We start from the raw sequence: 15,652 nt of genomic DNA, 5'->3' as shown, positions 1-15,652 counted from the left end.
AGTGGTGTAAAACACTTCGCCTTGCTGTAACACACACAGGGTATGTGCTGGCTTAGTGAAATAATACTGTTATTCTGTATGACATGCACATTAGAGGCGTGGCTATTAGCATCACTGTTGCAGAGCGGCACAATGAAAGAGCTGGGAGGTGGCATCACTATGAGGAGACCATATAGTGGCTGAATAACACTGCATTGAGGTGGCGGAAGCATGAGGAGACCATATAGTGCCTGAATGACACAGCGTGGAGGTGGCAGCAGCATGAGGAGACCATATAGTAGCTGAATGATGCAGCCTGGAGGTGGCAACAGCCTGACAAGACCATAGGGCCCCACAATTGAAAAGATTAAGGATATTTTTTAACATTTAAATTGAAGATTTTATATTCATGAACCTAAAAAGCTTTACTTAATGTGCCAGCAGCACGAGGAGACCACATGGCAGTACAATGACACAGTGTGGAGGTGGGGGAAGCATGAGGAGATCATATGGTGGCTGAATGACACAGCCTGGAGTTGGCGGCAGCAAGAGGAGACCATATAGAGGCTGAATGGCACAGCCTGGATTTGGCAGCAGCAAGAGGAGACCATATAGTGGCTGAATGACACAGCCTGGAGGTGGCGGAATCATAAGGAGACCATATAGTGGCTGAATGTCACAGCCTGGAGTTGGCAGCAGTAAGAGGAGACCATATAGTGGCTGAATGGCACAGCCTGAAGTTGGTGGCAGCAAGAGAAGACCATATAGTGGCTGAATGACACAGCCTGGAGGTGGTGGCAGCATGAGGAGAACATATGGTGGTAGTATGAGACAGCCTAGAGCTGGCAGCAGCATGATGAGAACATATGGCGGCAGAATGAGACAGGCTGGAGATGGCATCAGTATGAGGAGAACATATGGTGGCAGTATGAGACAGCCTGGAGCGGTCATCAGCATGAGGAGAACATATGGTGGCAGTATGAGACAGCCTGGAGCTGGTAGCAGCATGAGGAGAACATATGGTGGCAGAATGAAGCAGCCTGGAGCTGGCATCAGCATGAGGAGTATATATGGTGGCAGAATGAGACAGCCGGGAGGGGGGAGCAGCAGCATCAGGAGTCCTGAAAGTGACCATGTGACATAGTGGGGGGGTGGGTGGCAATACCAGTACCCGGTGATGAAGGTGGGTGAAAAAAAGGAGAACTTAGCATCAGATGTGTGGCATCAGGCTGGTCTCAGGATCAAAATAGTAGCTGAGGCAGGTAGGCAGAAGAAAACGGTCTCTTTTGCAAAAGTGTTAGTTTGTACAAGTAAGTATTGAGGATATGCATTCTGTAAAATAAATTTTTATAATCTAAGGATAAAATATAGGTACCCAAATTATTTTTGAAATCAAACAAAAAGAAAGATGTGCAAAAAACACCATGTGCCACCTACACGAACAAGTATTGATGTGATGCAAAGACCTCTAAAAGGTGGAAGGGAACAACGTATGGTTCATTGTAACCAGTGGGGGTAAAAACTTCCCCTGTAAGGCCCTACTCTCGCATTATTAATTCCCTTCTTGCCAAGTGTTACTCGCCCTAAAAAGGGCGGCCCCACACAGAACCCTCTCCCTATTTCCACCTAGAAACACTGCCATTTCCCAGGGCCTTACAAGGGAAGTTTTTACCCTCACGGGTTACAATGGACCACACGTTATTCCCCTCCATCTTTTAGAGGTCTTAGCATCACATAAATACTTGGTGGTGTAGGTGGCACATGGCATTTTTTGCACACCTTTCCTTTTGTTTGATTTCAAAAAATTTTTGGGTACATATATTTTATCCTAAGAAAAGTTAAGTTTTAGCTAATGCATATCCTCAATACTTACTTGTGGTCTGATGCGGAGGAATATCTGTAACTGGGAAGCAGCACCTTAAACATGTTTTGCTCTATACATATTTGTGAATAGTGTTGCTCGCGAATATTCGCAATTCGAATTTTTATCACGAATATCGCGTATTCGCGAATTTGCGAATATTGCAAATATAGCACCATATATTCTTAATTACGAATATTCTTTTTTTTTGCATATGCGAAATTTTATGCGCATATGCGAAATTTTATGCGCATGTGAGCATATTCGCGAATATTGAGTCCTCCCTTATTTAATGGTATAGGGAACTATGACTAGTGCATTAACTCTGTGATTTTTTGCCCAGTGAAAGCAATAGGCCCATTGTGGTCTATGGGGATCTCATGGCATGTAAAACAGTAAGCTAAGCAGGACCGTCTCGGCAGTGCAGTGGAATGGGACACCACCATGGGATCAAGTACTGGGGTGTTACAGTGTTGTGGTTTAACTTTACTTTCCTGGAAAAGCTGCTGAATTGCCCATAGCAAGCAATCAGATTGCTTCTTTCATTTTTCAGAGGCCTTTTCAAAAATGAAGGAAGCAATCTGATCGGTTGCTATGGGCAACTGCACAACTCTTCCTCTACACTGGTTTTGATTAATCTCCCCCATAGAGGGAGATTAATCAAAACCTGTACAGAGGAATAGTTTCTGAGTTGCCCATAGCAACCAATCAGATCACTTCTTTCATTTTTCACAAGGCCTCTGCAAAATGAAAGAAGCGATCTGATTGGTTGCTATGGGCAACTCAGCAGCTTTTCCTGGAAAAGTTTCTGAGTTGCCCATAGCAACCAGATTGCTTCCTTCATTTTTCAGAGGCCTTTTCAAAAATGAAAGAAGCAATCTGATTGGTTGCTATGGGCAACTGCACAACTCTTCCTCTACACTGGTTTTGATGAATCTCCCCCATAGAGGGAGATTTATCAAAACCTGTCCAGAGGAAAAGTTTCTGGGTTGGCCATAGCAACCAATCAGATTGCTTCCTTCATTTTGCAGAGGCCTTGTGAAAAATGAAAGAAGCGATCTGATTGGCTGCTATGGGCAACTCAGCTGCTTTTCCAGGAAAGTAGAGTTGAACCACAACACTGTAACATTCTGTCCCACCTGGAGACTCAAACCCATGGTGGTCTCCCATTCCACAGTGCTGCCAAGAAGGTCCTGCTTAGCTTACTGTTTTGCATGCTGTGAGATCCCCATAGACCACAATGGGCCTAATGGTTTCTCTGGGCAAAAAAACACAGAGTTAATGCACTAGTTAAAGGAGTAGTCCGGCGCGCACTTTTCTCATTTTATCCCGTCCGGGCTGCAAAATAAAAGAAAACAAACTTACTCTTACCTGCCAATGAGCCCCTGGAGCTCCGGTACACTCTGATACAGGTGTTTGGTCCCCGGGCTGTATTCTTCTTACTTCCTGTTAGCCCGGCACATCACACGGAGCTTCAGCCTATCACCAACCGAGGCGGGACATCGCTGCGGCCGGTGATAGGCTGAAGCTCCGTGTGATGTGCCGGGCTAACAGGAAGTAAGAAGAATACAGCCCAGGGACCAAACACCTGTACCGGAGCTCCGGGGGCTCGTTCAGGTAAGAGAAAGTTTGTTTTCTTTTATTTTGCAGCCCGGACGGGATAAAATGAGAAAAGTGTGCAGAGTACTCCTTTAAAGTTCCCTATACCATTAAAGAAGGGAGGACTCAATATTCGCGAATATGCGCATATGCGGAAAACCAGTGGAGAGGAAGAGTTGTGAAGTTGCCCATAGCAACCAATCAGATTGCTTCCTTCATTTTTTAAAAGGCCTCTGAAAAATGAAAGAAGCGATCTGATTGGTTGCTATGGACAACTCAGAAACTTTTCCTCTGGACAGGTTTTGATAAATCTCCCTCCGTGGGGGAGATTCATCAAAACCAGTGTAGAGGAAGAGTTTTGCAGTTGCCCATAGCAACCAATCAGATTGCTTCCTTAATTTTTTAAAAGGCCTCTGAAAAATGAAGGAAGCGATCTGATTGGTTGCTATGGGCAACACAGCAGCGTTTCCAGGAAAGTAAAGTTAAACCACAACACTGTAACACTCTGTCCCACCCCGGGACTTGAACCCGTGGTGGTCTCCCATCCAATGTGCTGCTGAGAAGGTCCTGCTTGGCTTACTGTTTTACATGTCGGGAGTTCCCCATAGACCACAATGGGCCTATTAGTTTCAATGAGCAAAAAAGTCACAGAGTTAATGCACTAGTCAAAGTTCCCTATAACAATAAAGAAGGGAGGGCTCAATATTCGCAAATATGCGCATATATTTTCGCATATGCGCAAAAACGAATATGCAAATTTTGCAAATATATGACGAATATTTGTCCATATATTTGCGAAATATCGCGAATTCGAATATGGCCTATGCCGCTCATCACTATTTGTGAAGTGTTGGTGTGGCACCATGGTCAATCTACTCTGATGTATTAGACATTGGTGAGTGGAAATCCTGGCTGATCCATGCCTGATTCATCTTCACACAGGTCAGTCTCTTCACATTTTTCACAGACAGATGAGTTCTCCCCTGGTAACTATAGCTTCCGCGGCACTTAACGCCCACTCTGATGGCACACTACTGGCCGGGCAGGACAACTTTTCCAGGGCAAACTCTGCTAGTTGTGGCCACAAATCAAGTTTGGCTGCCCAGAAGTCCAGTGGATCTTCAAGATGTGTTGGCATGGTCATGTCAAGGTATTCTACCCCATGCTGGTTCAGGTCCTGCTCCAGGTCTATCTGCTTCAAATGAGTTGCTTCACTATGCAGGCGAAGAAATCTACTCATCAGCGACAGTAGACTGAGGCCGCTGCTGATGGAGCTGGTACTGCCCCTGCCACCCCACCCCTCCCCAGCAGTCATGGCAGTGGAAGGTGAGCACAGAGGGCTCCCCAGGTCAAACCTGCGAGAGGATGGACGATGGTGCAGATAGGCATCATCCAACTGACTACGGAGGATGTCTCAGTAGTTGGTCAGTTTGTCCTTCCTCACAGTGGGGGTAAAACAGGCCCCCATTTTGTACCGGAAGTGAAGGTCCAATAAGGTTGAGAGCCAGAAATCTTCACGCTGCCGAATGGGGACAATTCGGCAGTCACTATGCAAGCAATTGAGCATGCATCGTGCCATTTGTCCTAGGGACTTGGGGGGACGCCATCTCCATTGTATACTGCCACGGTGTGTCTGGGTCCTCTGTCTCACCTTCCTCATGACCCTCTAGCTCCTCTGGCTGCTCCTGCTCCTCCTCTCCTGTTAGATGACTAGAAAAAACGCAAATTTCACGAAACCTAAACTGTGCTCCACTGCGCCCCTCCCCTTCCTCCTCCTCCTCCAGTTCATCCCCTACAGGGCTCATGTACCTGTGAGATGTAGGTGCCACGTCTCAAGTGCCCTGACCAGCCATTGTTTCCAACACGTGTTGTAAGAAATGAAGCAGTGGAATGACGTCATTCATCCCGTAATCCTGGTGACTGACTAATAATGTGGCTTCCTCAAAGGGCCTGAGCAAATGGCAGGTGTCACGTATAAGCTGCCACTGGTTGACAAGGAAGTTACACAGGGGAGTTCCCCTATCTGCTTGGATCATCAAGAAATCGGTGATGGCTTTTCTCTGTTCGTATAGTCGGTCCAACATATGGAGGGTGGAATTCCAACGTGTGGAAACGTAGCAAATCAGATTATGTTGGGGGATACCGTTCTGACGCTGCAACTCAAGGAGAGTGTGCTTTGTGGTGTAAGAGTGGCTGAAGTGCATGCAAAGTTTCCTTCCCATTGTTAGGATGTCTTGCAGATGGGGGGAATGCTTGACAACCAGATTGAACACGTGTGCCATGCAGGGAGCATGGCTCAGGCTTCCTTGTCGCAGCACAGATAAGATGTACTTCCCGTTGTCACCATAGTTCCCATTTCCAGTTTTGAAGAGTAAACCATGATTCGATTTCTTGATGAATGACTTTTAGCAGTTCCTCCCCTGTGTGACTCCGTTCACCAAGGCAAACCATGTGAAGAACAGCGTGACACCGCCGTGCCCTGCACATATAGTATGCTGGAGGGGCACTGAGACTTGTCCGTGCAGTGGAGGCTGAGGACACGGTGGAGGATGAGGAGGCGGAGTCACACACTGTCACAGGACCAACGGCCTGAGAGAGTAGAGGCGGAAGCGGCGTGACCTGTCCAAGTTGCTCTTATGGCTGTGCAGGAACCACATTCACCCAGTGGGCCATGCACTTTGGTACACACCGACAGGCTGAAGGACTGGCCCACGTTCTCTTCCACAAAATTGTGCAGGGCTGGGACTGCTTTCTTCGCAAAGTAATGATGGCTTGGGATTCTCCACCTTGGCTCGGCACAAGCCATCAGTTCTTAGAAAGGTGCAGACTCCACCACTTGAAAAGGGAGGGACTGCAGCACCAGCAACTTGGACAGGAGCACATTCAGCTTCTGTGCCGTTGGATGAGTGGGCGCATACTGTTGTCTCTTGGACATGGCTTCGCCGATGGATTGCTGGCGGAATGACTGACTTGAAGTAGGAGGAGAAGGACCATCTGGAGCGACAGAAGATGGGTATAACACACAGTTACCTTTGGCTCAGGTGGTGGAGCCTTGGCTGGCTGAAACAGGGAGCAACATGCCACTGGGTGATGCAGCAGGCTGGACTACCACATTAGAGCCACGGTTCTCCCAGGCCGCTTTATGGTGATGCTGCATATGTTGACGTAGGGCTGTGGTGCCAACACTCTTCACCTTCTGCTGACACATCTTGCTTGTGGCCATGTTAACCTACTCCAGATGCTTGATGAAAAACTGCCATACTGCCGAGTAGCTAATTTTCCCACCAACTGCGTGCACTGATTGACTGCTACTGCCGCCGACTCCAGGAAACCCCTGTTCCACTACCTAGGTAGGCTGCCGTGAAGCAGGTGGTCTACCCCGGGCACATTTGGCTCCAGACTTTCCACTACTGCCACCATGCTGACTGCCAACCATGCTACCACCTTGCTGGCTCAGCTGCTGCCTCATGGGCAACCTGCAACCCTCTTCTCCTGATAATGATGAAGCCCCTTCTGCACTCGGCTCCCAAGTGCGATCAGCTTCATTATAATCAAGTTGTGTCTGCACGTCACTGATGTCCTCCTCAGGTTCCTCAACAGTGTCTGCTTCAGGAGCCAGAACGCTCGCAACACCACCTCCCACGCCATTCTCCTCATCACTACTTGCCTGCCTAGCGGAGGCAACATTGGATGTCTCCTCCACTTCTTGTCTGGGCAGTAGCTGCTGACTGTCCTCTCGTAGATCATCCTAACTAAATAGTGGAGCTGAACCCACAGCATAAGATATTTCTGTGGGGGAGGGAACAGCATAGGACAGAGGCAATGGGAGCACAGGGACTTCTCCCGGGCCATGCCAACTGAGAGTTGTGTCTGAGGAACCCACCGACTGTTGACTGGAAGTGTCAGATGTCACTTGTGATGAAGTGGATGACCGTGTTAACCAATCGACGACGGCAGATGGGTTGTTGGTCAAGACATGACCGCTAGCTGATACCAGGAACTGAGGCCTCTCGCTGTGACTCCTGCTGCCACTCGCCCATAGTCTGCTGCGACCTCTTCCTGATGAATTTAAGCCTCTGCCACTCCTCTGTGTAAGTCCTGGCACTTCTCTGTCTGACATACTTAGTGCAAATATGAGGGGAGGACAATATGCTCCACTACGCTTAAAATAGTATTTGTCCACCATTGGCCTTTCACAGTAATAAGGCCTTTCACAGTATCTAGGCCCTTAGCACTTTAACAGGAACAAAATGGTACACCAATTAGATGTACAAACGTGGTATGCACTTATGAGGGGAGTACAATGCACTCCAGTATGCTTAAAACAGTATTTGTCTATAACACCAGCAGGTGTGTACTCCTTTTGGCTGGCCTTTTACAGTAACTAGGCCATAAGGACCATAACAGGAACAAAATGGTACACCACTTAGATGTACATATGTGGTATGCACTTATGAGCGGAGTACAATGCACTCCAGTATGCTTAAAACAGTATTTGTCTACAACACCAGTTGGTATGTACTTTTGCCTGGCCTTTCACAGTAATTAGGCCCTTAAGACTTTAACAGGAACAAAATGGTACACCACTTAGATGTACGTACGTGATATGCACTAAATAGAGGACAATACACTCCGCTACTCAACCAGTATTAAGCACTAATAGCAGGTGATTGTGGCTTTTAGTGCTCTGCTCACCCTAACTGGCTGGCTACTATTAGCTTTTCAGTTGTTGTACACACCAGTGCTGCAGCACACAGTCGCTGTGTACTACACCCAAAATAGCACTTTCTCTCAGTCCTTCTAGACTGGATTTGGGCTTGAAGTGAATCACTGCTGTAATTCACCCACAATTGCACTTTCTCTCTCAATCTCTCTTCCTTCCCTATCAGTGTTTCTAAGCTAGATTTGGGCTTGAGGTGAATCGCTGCTGTAATACACCCACAATTGCTCTATCTCCCTCCCTTCCCTATCAGTGCTTCTAGGCTGTATTTGGGCTTGCGGTGAATCGCTGCCGTAAAAATGCTTTTCTGAGCAACTCACTGCTCTCAGTCCCTCTTTCTCTGCAATAGAACGCTGATGTGAGTGGCCGCAAGATGACTGCCGATTATATAGGGCTGTGACATCACAGGGGGGCTTGCTTCTGAAAGGCTGCAAGCTGCATGTGATTCAGGGTCATCCTGCCTACCCTTGTTCCCTCCTTCCCAGCATTTCTTGCCCCATGTCCTGACATGTGGAGCCACCATCTTAGATGCCCTGGAGCGTGGACCACACTAAATGGAGTTTAATGAAGCGAATCCTTCGATCGAATCGCGGCGATATTCGCATTCGTTGCAAAGGAAATTTTTCCTGAAATTCGTAAAGAATTTGGATTCGTCAGATTGGAATGGCTCATCCCTAACCATCAGCCCTGATCCCATGGAGTTCTGGGTCGCCATGATATACCATTGGCCCAAACTTGCCCAGGTTGCCATGGGTGTTGTGTCTTGCCCACCCTCTAGTGTAGTGTCAGAGAGAGAGAATTCAGCAAGGTCACCCCTTTGTAAATAAGAATGTCTGCCAGCAATGTGGAAATGTTCACATTTGTTAAAATAAATCAGGCATGAATAAATGAGGAAGCCGTTGCTTTTTTTCTTTTGGCAGGCAGCTGAGCCAGCAAGGTGGTAGCATGGTGGGCAGTCAGCATGGTGGCAGTAGTGGAAAGTCTGGAGCCAAATGTGCCCGGGGTAGACCACCTGCTTCTCGGCAGCCTACCTTCACGGGAGGTAGTGGAACAGGGTTTCCTGGAGTCGGCGGCAGTAGCAGTCAATCAGTGTACACGGTTGGTGGGAAAATGAGCTACTCGGCAGTGTGGCAGTTTTTCATCAAGCATCTGGAGTAGGTTAACATGGCCACAAGCAAGATGTATATATGTACACAAGCAAGATGTATTATACCCATCTTCTGTCGCTCCAGATGGTCCTTCTCTTCCTACTTCAAGTCAGTCATTCCGCCTGTTGCTACACCCAAAAAGGGAACATTTTAGGCTGGCTTGTAACAATTCATTGCTTTTTCCTTTAACATGATTTTTATTTAAATTGTTCAAAAATTAATACAAAGATAAAGAACACATATATTAAGAAATTATATTGGTCATATACATACATTTTGAGACAGATTTATGTTAAGATATGTCCCTGTTTCATGGAGATAAGGGTGCAATTACAAATATTAACACAATTTTCCTAAGATAGGATGCTTAATTATGTGTAACTGTCGACTGAACCCAAATGTTTCCATCCAACATTGCTAACTAGTGCTTTTCATTGCTTTTTCAGGCACAAACTATTTTGCTTATCCCAAAAAATTATCATTTTTGGACCGCTTCTTCCGATATCACTATGTGCGTTTTAACACAGGCAGGCAACCCCCAACAAGGAATCATTTTTGTTTCTTTAACTTTAAAATGCATTCAAAATTTGCTAGCACAGTGTGTTTTTAACCCCTTAAGGACCAAGGGCGTACAGGTATGCCTTTGCTCCCTGGTACTTAAGGACCAAGGGCGTACTTGTACGCCCGTGGGAATTTCGGTCCCCGCCGCGCGCCGGGCGGGGATCGCGCCGGGGTGACTGCTGATATCTATCAGCAGGCACCCCGCGCAAATGCCCAGGGGGGTCATTAGACCCCCCCATGTCGGTGATCGGCGCAAATCGCAAGTGAATTCACACTTGCGATTTGCGCCGATTCCGGGTCATACGGGTCTATGGTGACCCGGTGACCCGGAATAGAAGGGGGATCGCGGGTGTCCTAGACACCCACGATCCCCCTGTATCGATAGGAGTGAGGTGGCAGGGTTGCCACCCCTCCTATCTCTGCTATTGGTGGTCTAGACGCGACCACCAATAGCAGATCGGGGGCGGAGGGGTTTACTTTCGGTTTCCCCGTCCTGCCCACCCACAATAGGCGGGGCAGAACGGGGAAACCGACAGGGACCGGCGCCGAAGATCCACTTACCCATCGGCGACGGCAGCGGCGACGATCAGCGGCGGCAGCGGGCGACGATCGGCGGAAGAAGAGGACGGCGACGCAGCTTCCTGGATCCAACGGAAGCCGGTGAGTTACTTAGCAACATCTGCAGGGCTACAGTCTGAGACCACTATAGTGGTCTCTAAACTGTAACCCTCCAGATGTTGAAAAACTACAACTCCCAGCATGCCCAGAGAGCTGTTTAGGCTTGCTGGGAGTTGCAGTTTTGCAACAGCTGGAGGTCTACAGTTTGAGACCACTGCACAGTGATCTCTATACTGTGCACCTCCAGATCTTGCAAAACTACAACTCCAAGCATGACCAGACAGCAGTTTGCTGTCTGGGCATGCTGGGAGTTGTAGTTTTGCAACATCTGGAGGTCCACAGTTTGGAGACCACTATGCAGTGGTCTCTAAACTATAGCTCTACAGATGTTGCAAAACTGCAACTCCCAGCAAGCCTAAACACCAAACAGCTGTCTCTGCATGCTGGGAGTTGTAGTTGCGATCCCTCCAGCTGTTGTATAACTACATCTCCCAGCATGCCTTTCGGCGATCAGTACATGCTGGGAGTTGAAGTTTTGCAACAGCTGGAGGCACACTGGTTGGAAAATACTGAGTTAGGTAACAGAACCTAACTGAAGGTTTTCCAACCAGTGTGCCTCCAGCTGTTGCAAAAGTACAACTCCCAGCATGCACGGTCTGTCAGTACATGCTAGGAGTTGTAGTTTTGAAACAGCTGGAGGTTTGCCCCCCCATGTGAACGTACAGGGTACATTCACACTGGCGGGTTTACAGTAAGTTTTCGGCTTCAAGTTTGGGCTGTGGCAAATTTTTCACCGCAGCGCAAACTCCTAGTGGTAAATTCACTGTAAACCCGCCAGTGTGAATGTACCCTAAAAACACTACACTACACTTACACATAATAAAGAGTAAAACACAACATATACACCCCCTTACACTGTCCCCCTAATAAAAAATAAAAAACATATTGTACGGCAGTGTTTCCAAAACAGAGCCTCCAGCTGTTGCAAAACAACAACTCCCAGCATTTCCGGACAGCCACTGACTGTCCAGGCATGCTGGGAGTTTAGCAACAGCTGGAGGCACCCTGTTTGGGAATCACTGGCGTAGAATACCCCTATGTCCACCCCTGTGCAATCCCTAATTTAGTCCTCAAATGCGCATGGCGCTCTCTCACTTCGGAGCCCTGTCGTATTTCAAGGAAATAGTTTAGTGCCACATATGGGGTATCTCCGTACTCGGGAGAAATTGCGTTACTAATTTTGGGGGCTTTTTTTCCTTTTACCCCTTATGAAAAAGAAAAGTTGGGGTCTACACCAGCCTGTTAGTGTAAAAAAAATTTTTTTTTTACACTAACATGCTGGTGTTGTCCTTTACTTTTTATTTTCACGGGAGGAAAAAGGAAAAAAAGACCCCCAAAATTTGTAACGCAATTTCTTCTGAGTACGGAAATACCCCATATGTGGGCATAAAATGCTCTGCGGGCGCACAACAAGGCTCAGGAGTGAGAGCGCCATGTACATTTGAGGCCTAAATTGGCGATTTGCACAGGGGTGGCTGATTTTACAGTGGTTCTGACATAAACACAAAACAATAAATATAGACATGTGACCCCATTTTGGAAACGACACCCCTCACGGAACGTAACAAGGGGTATAGTGAGCCTGAACACCCCACAGGTGTTTGACAAATTTTCATTAAAGTTGGATGGGAAAGTGAAAAAAAAAAAAATTTCACTAAAATGCTGGTGTCACCCTAAATTTTTCATTTTCACAAGGGAAAAAAAAGCCCCCCAAAATTTGTAACCCAATTTCTTCTGAGTAAGAGCATACCCCATATGTGGATGTAAAGTGCTCTATGGGTGCACTACAATGCTCAGAAGAGAAGGAGCGCCATTGGGATTTTGAAGAGAAAATTTGTCCGGAATTGAAGGCCACTTGTGTTTACAAAGCCCCCATGGTACCAGAACAATGGACCCCCCCCATATGTGACCCCATTTTGGAAACTACACCCCTCATGTAATGTAATAAGGGGCGCAGTGAGCATTTACGCCCCACAGGTGTCTGACAAATTTTTGGAACAGTGATCCGTGAAAATGAAAAATGTAATTTTCCATTTGCACAGCCCACTGTCCCAAAGATCTGTCAAACACCAGTGGGGTGTAAATGCTCACTGCACCACTTATTAAATTCTGTGAGGGGTGTAGTTTCCAAAATGGGGTCACATGTGGGGGGGGTCCACTGCTCTGGCACCACGGGGGGCTTTGTAAATGCACATGGCCCCTGACTACCATTCCAAACGAATTCTCTTTCCAAAAGCTCAATGGTGCTCCTCCTCTTCTGAGCATTGTAGTTCGCACGTAGTGCACTTCAGGTCCACTTATGGGGTACCTCCATACTCAGAAGAGATGGGGTTACAAATTTTGGGAGGTATTTTCTGCTATTAACCCTTGCAAAAATTTGAAATTTGGGGGGGAAACACACATTTTAGTGGAAAAAAAAAATATTTTTTTTACATATGCAAAAGTCGTGAAACACCTGTGGGGTATTAAGGCTCACTTTATTCCTTGTTACATTCCCCTAGGGGTCTAGTTTCCAAAATGGTATGCCATGTGGGTTATTTTTGCTGTTCTGGCACCATAGGGGCTTCCTAAATGCAACATGCCCCCCAAAAACCATTTCTGAAAAACGTACTCTCCAAAATCCCCTTGTCGCTCCTTCGCTTCTGAGCCCTCTACTACGCCCGCCGAACACTTTACATAGACATATGAGGTATGTGCTTACTAGAGAGAAATTGGGCTACAAATATAAGTATACATTTTCTCCTTTTACCCCTTGTAAAAATTCAAAAATTGGGTTTACAAGAACATGCGAGTGTAAAGAATAAAGATTGTGAATTTTCTCCTTCACTTTGCTGCTATTCCTGTGAAACACCTAAAGGGTTAAAACACTTACTGATTGTCATTTTCAATACTTTGGGGGGTGTAGTTTTTATAATGGGGTCATTTGTGGGGTATTTCTAATGGGAAGACCCTTCAAATCCACTTCAAACCTGAACTGGTCTCTGAAAAAAAGCGAGGTTCAAAATTTTTTGAAAAATTGGAAAATTGCTGCTGAACTTTGAAGCCCTCTGGTGTCTTTCAAAAGTAAAAACACGTCAATTTTATGATGCAAACATAAAGTAGACATATTGGAAATGTGAATAAAATAAAAAAATATTTTGAATATCCATTTTCCTTACAAGCAGAGAGCTTCAAAGTTAGAAAAATGCAAAATTTTCAAATTTTTCATCAAATTTTGGGATTTTTCACCAAGAAAGGATGCAAGTTACCACAAAATTTTACCACTATGTTAAAGTAGAATATGTCACGAAAAAACAATCTCGGAATCAGATTGATAACTGAAAGCATTCCAGAGTTATTAATGTTTAAAGTGACAGTGGTCAGATGTGCAAAAAACGCTCTGGTCCTAAGGTGTAAAATGGCCTGGTCCTTAAGGGGTTAAACTACAGTAGTAGTTTTCTTTTGTGCTTTCATATAGTAGTAGTAGTATATACACTTTTTATAGTAGTGTTTCCTTTACACATCTCTCCCTTCCGCTACAAGTGGCTAGGGGGCTGTCCCTGTCTTTACTGACATACAGTTGTAGCCCATGTTAAACGTGTAGCACTGGCACAACAAAATTGTATGATATGTCCCACAAAGCTGGGCGCTGTACATTCCCTGAGCCGGGTGCCCTGCATCTGACCCAGGAAATCCCTGCTGAAGGGATTGCAATGCTTTATACATCCAGGGTATCCATGCCCAAAGACACAGTCAAACAGCGCGGGTTTAATCCAGCACTGATTCACCTGATTCAGACAGCAGTGTATGTTGCACAGAAAAGCATTTTTACATCAGTGATCCGCCTCCCTGTCACATCAGCGTTCTGTTACAAAGAGAGAGAGGGACAGACAGCAGTGTGTTTTGCACAGAAAAGCATTTTTCCAGCAGCGATCCACCTCCCAGTTACATCAGCATTCTGTTGCAGAGAGAGGGGGACAGAGAGCAGTGTGTGTTGCACAGGAAAGCATTTTTACAGCAGCGATTCACCTCCCAGTCACATCAATGTTCTATTGCAGAGAGGGACAGGGAACAATGTGTTGCACAGAAAAGCTTTTTCACAGCAGCAATTCACCTCAATCCCAAATCCAGCCTAGAAGCACTGATAGGGAAGGGAGTGAGATTGAGAGAGAAAGTTCAAGAGTTTGGGTGGAGTATACAGCGTCTGTGTGCTGCAGCACTGGTGTGTACAACAACTGAAAAGCTAATAGTAGCCAGCCAGTTAGGGTGAGCAGAGACCTAAAAGCATATTGTCCTCTATTAAGTGTAAACCTGTGCGTACATCTAAGTGGTGTATCATTTTGTTCCTGTTAAAGTCTTAAGGGCCTGGATACTGTGAAAGGCCAGGCAAAAGTACACACCTGCTGGTGTTGTACACTAAAACTGTTTTAATCGTAATGGAGCACATTGTCCTCCCCTCATAAGTGCATACCACATGAGTACATCTAAGTGGTGTACTATTTTGTTCCTGTTAAAGTCTTAAGGGCCTAGTTACTGTGAAAGGCCAGGCAAAAGTACACACCTTCTGGTGACAAATACTGTTTTAAGCGTAGTGGAGCATATTGAACTCCCCTCATGTACGCACTAAGTATAGTATGTAAGGCAGAGAAGTGCCAGGATGTGCACAGAGGAGTGGCAGAGGGCTAAATTCATCAGGCAGATGTTGCAGCAGACTAGGGGCAAGTGGCAGCCGGAGTCCCAACGAGAGGCCTGAGCTCCCGGTATCAGCTAACGGTCGTGTCTCAACCAGCAACCCATCTCCCATCATCAATTGGTTTACATGGTCATCCATGTCGTCACAAGTGACATCCTACACCCCCAGTCAACAGAGTTGATGGGTTCCACAGACACAACCCTCAGTTGGCAAGGCCCGGGAGAAGTCACTGTCCTCCCATTGCCTCTGTCCTATGCTGTTCCCTCCCCCACAGAAGTATCTTATGCTGTGGGATCAGCTCTACTATTTAGTGAGGATGATCTACTAGATGATAGTCAGCAGCTACTGCCCAGCCAAGAAGTGGAGGAGACATCCGCCACTTCTTCCGCTAGGCAGGCAAGTAGTGATGAGGAGAGTGGAATGGGAGGTGGTGT

This window comes from Hyla sarda, chromosome 2 (assembly GCF_029499605.1).
Source record: "Hyla sarda isolate aHylSar1 chromosome 2, aHylSar1.hap1, whole genome shotgun sequence".
Classification (NCBI taxonomy): Eukaryota; Metazoa; Chordata; class Amphibia; order Anura; family Hylidae; genus Hyla; species Hyla sarda.
The sequence above is the reverse complement of the archived record's forward strand: the minus strand, read 5'-3'. Positions refer to the sequence as shown.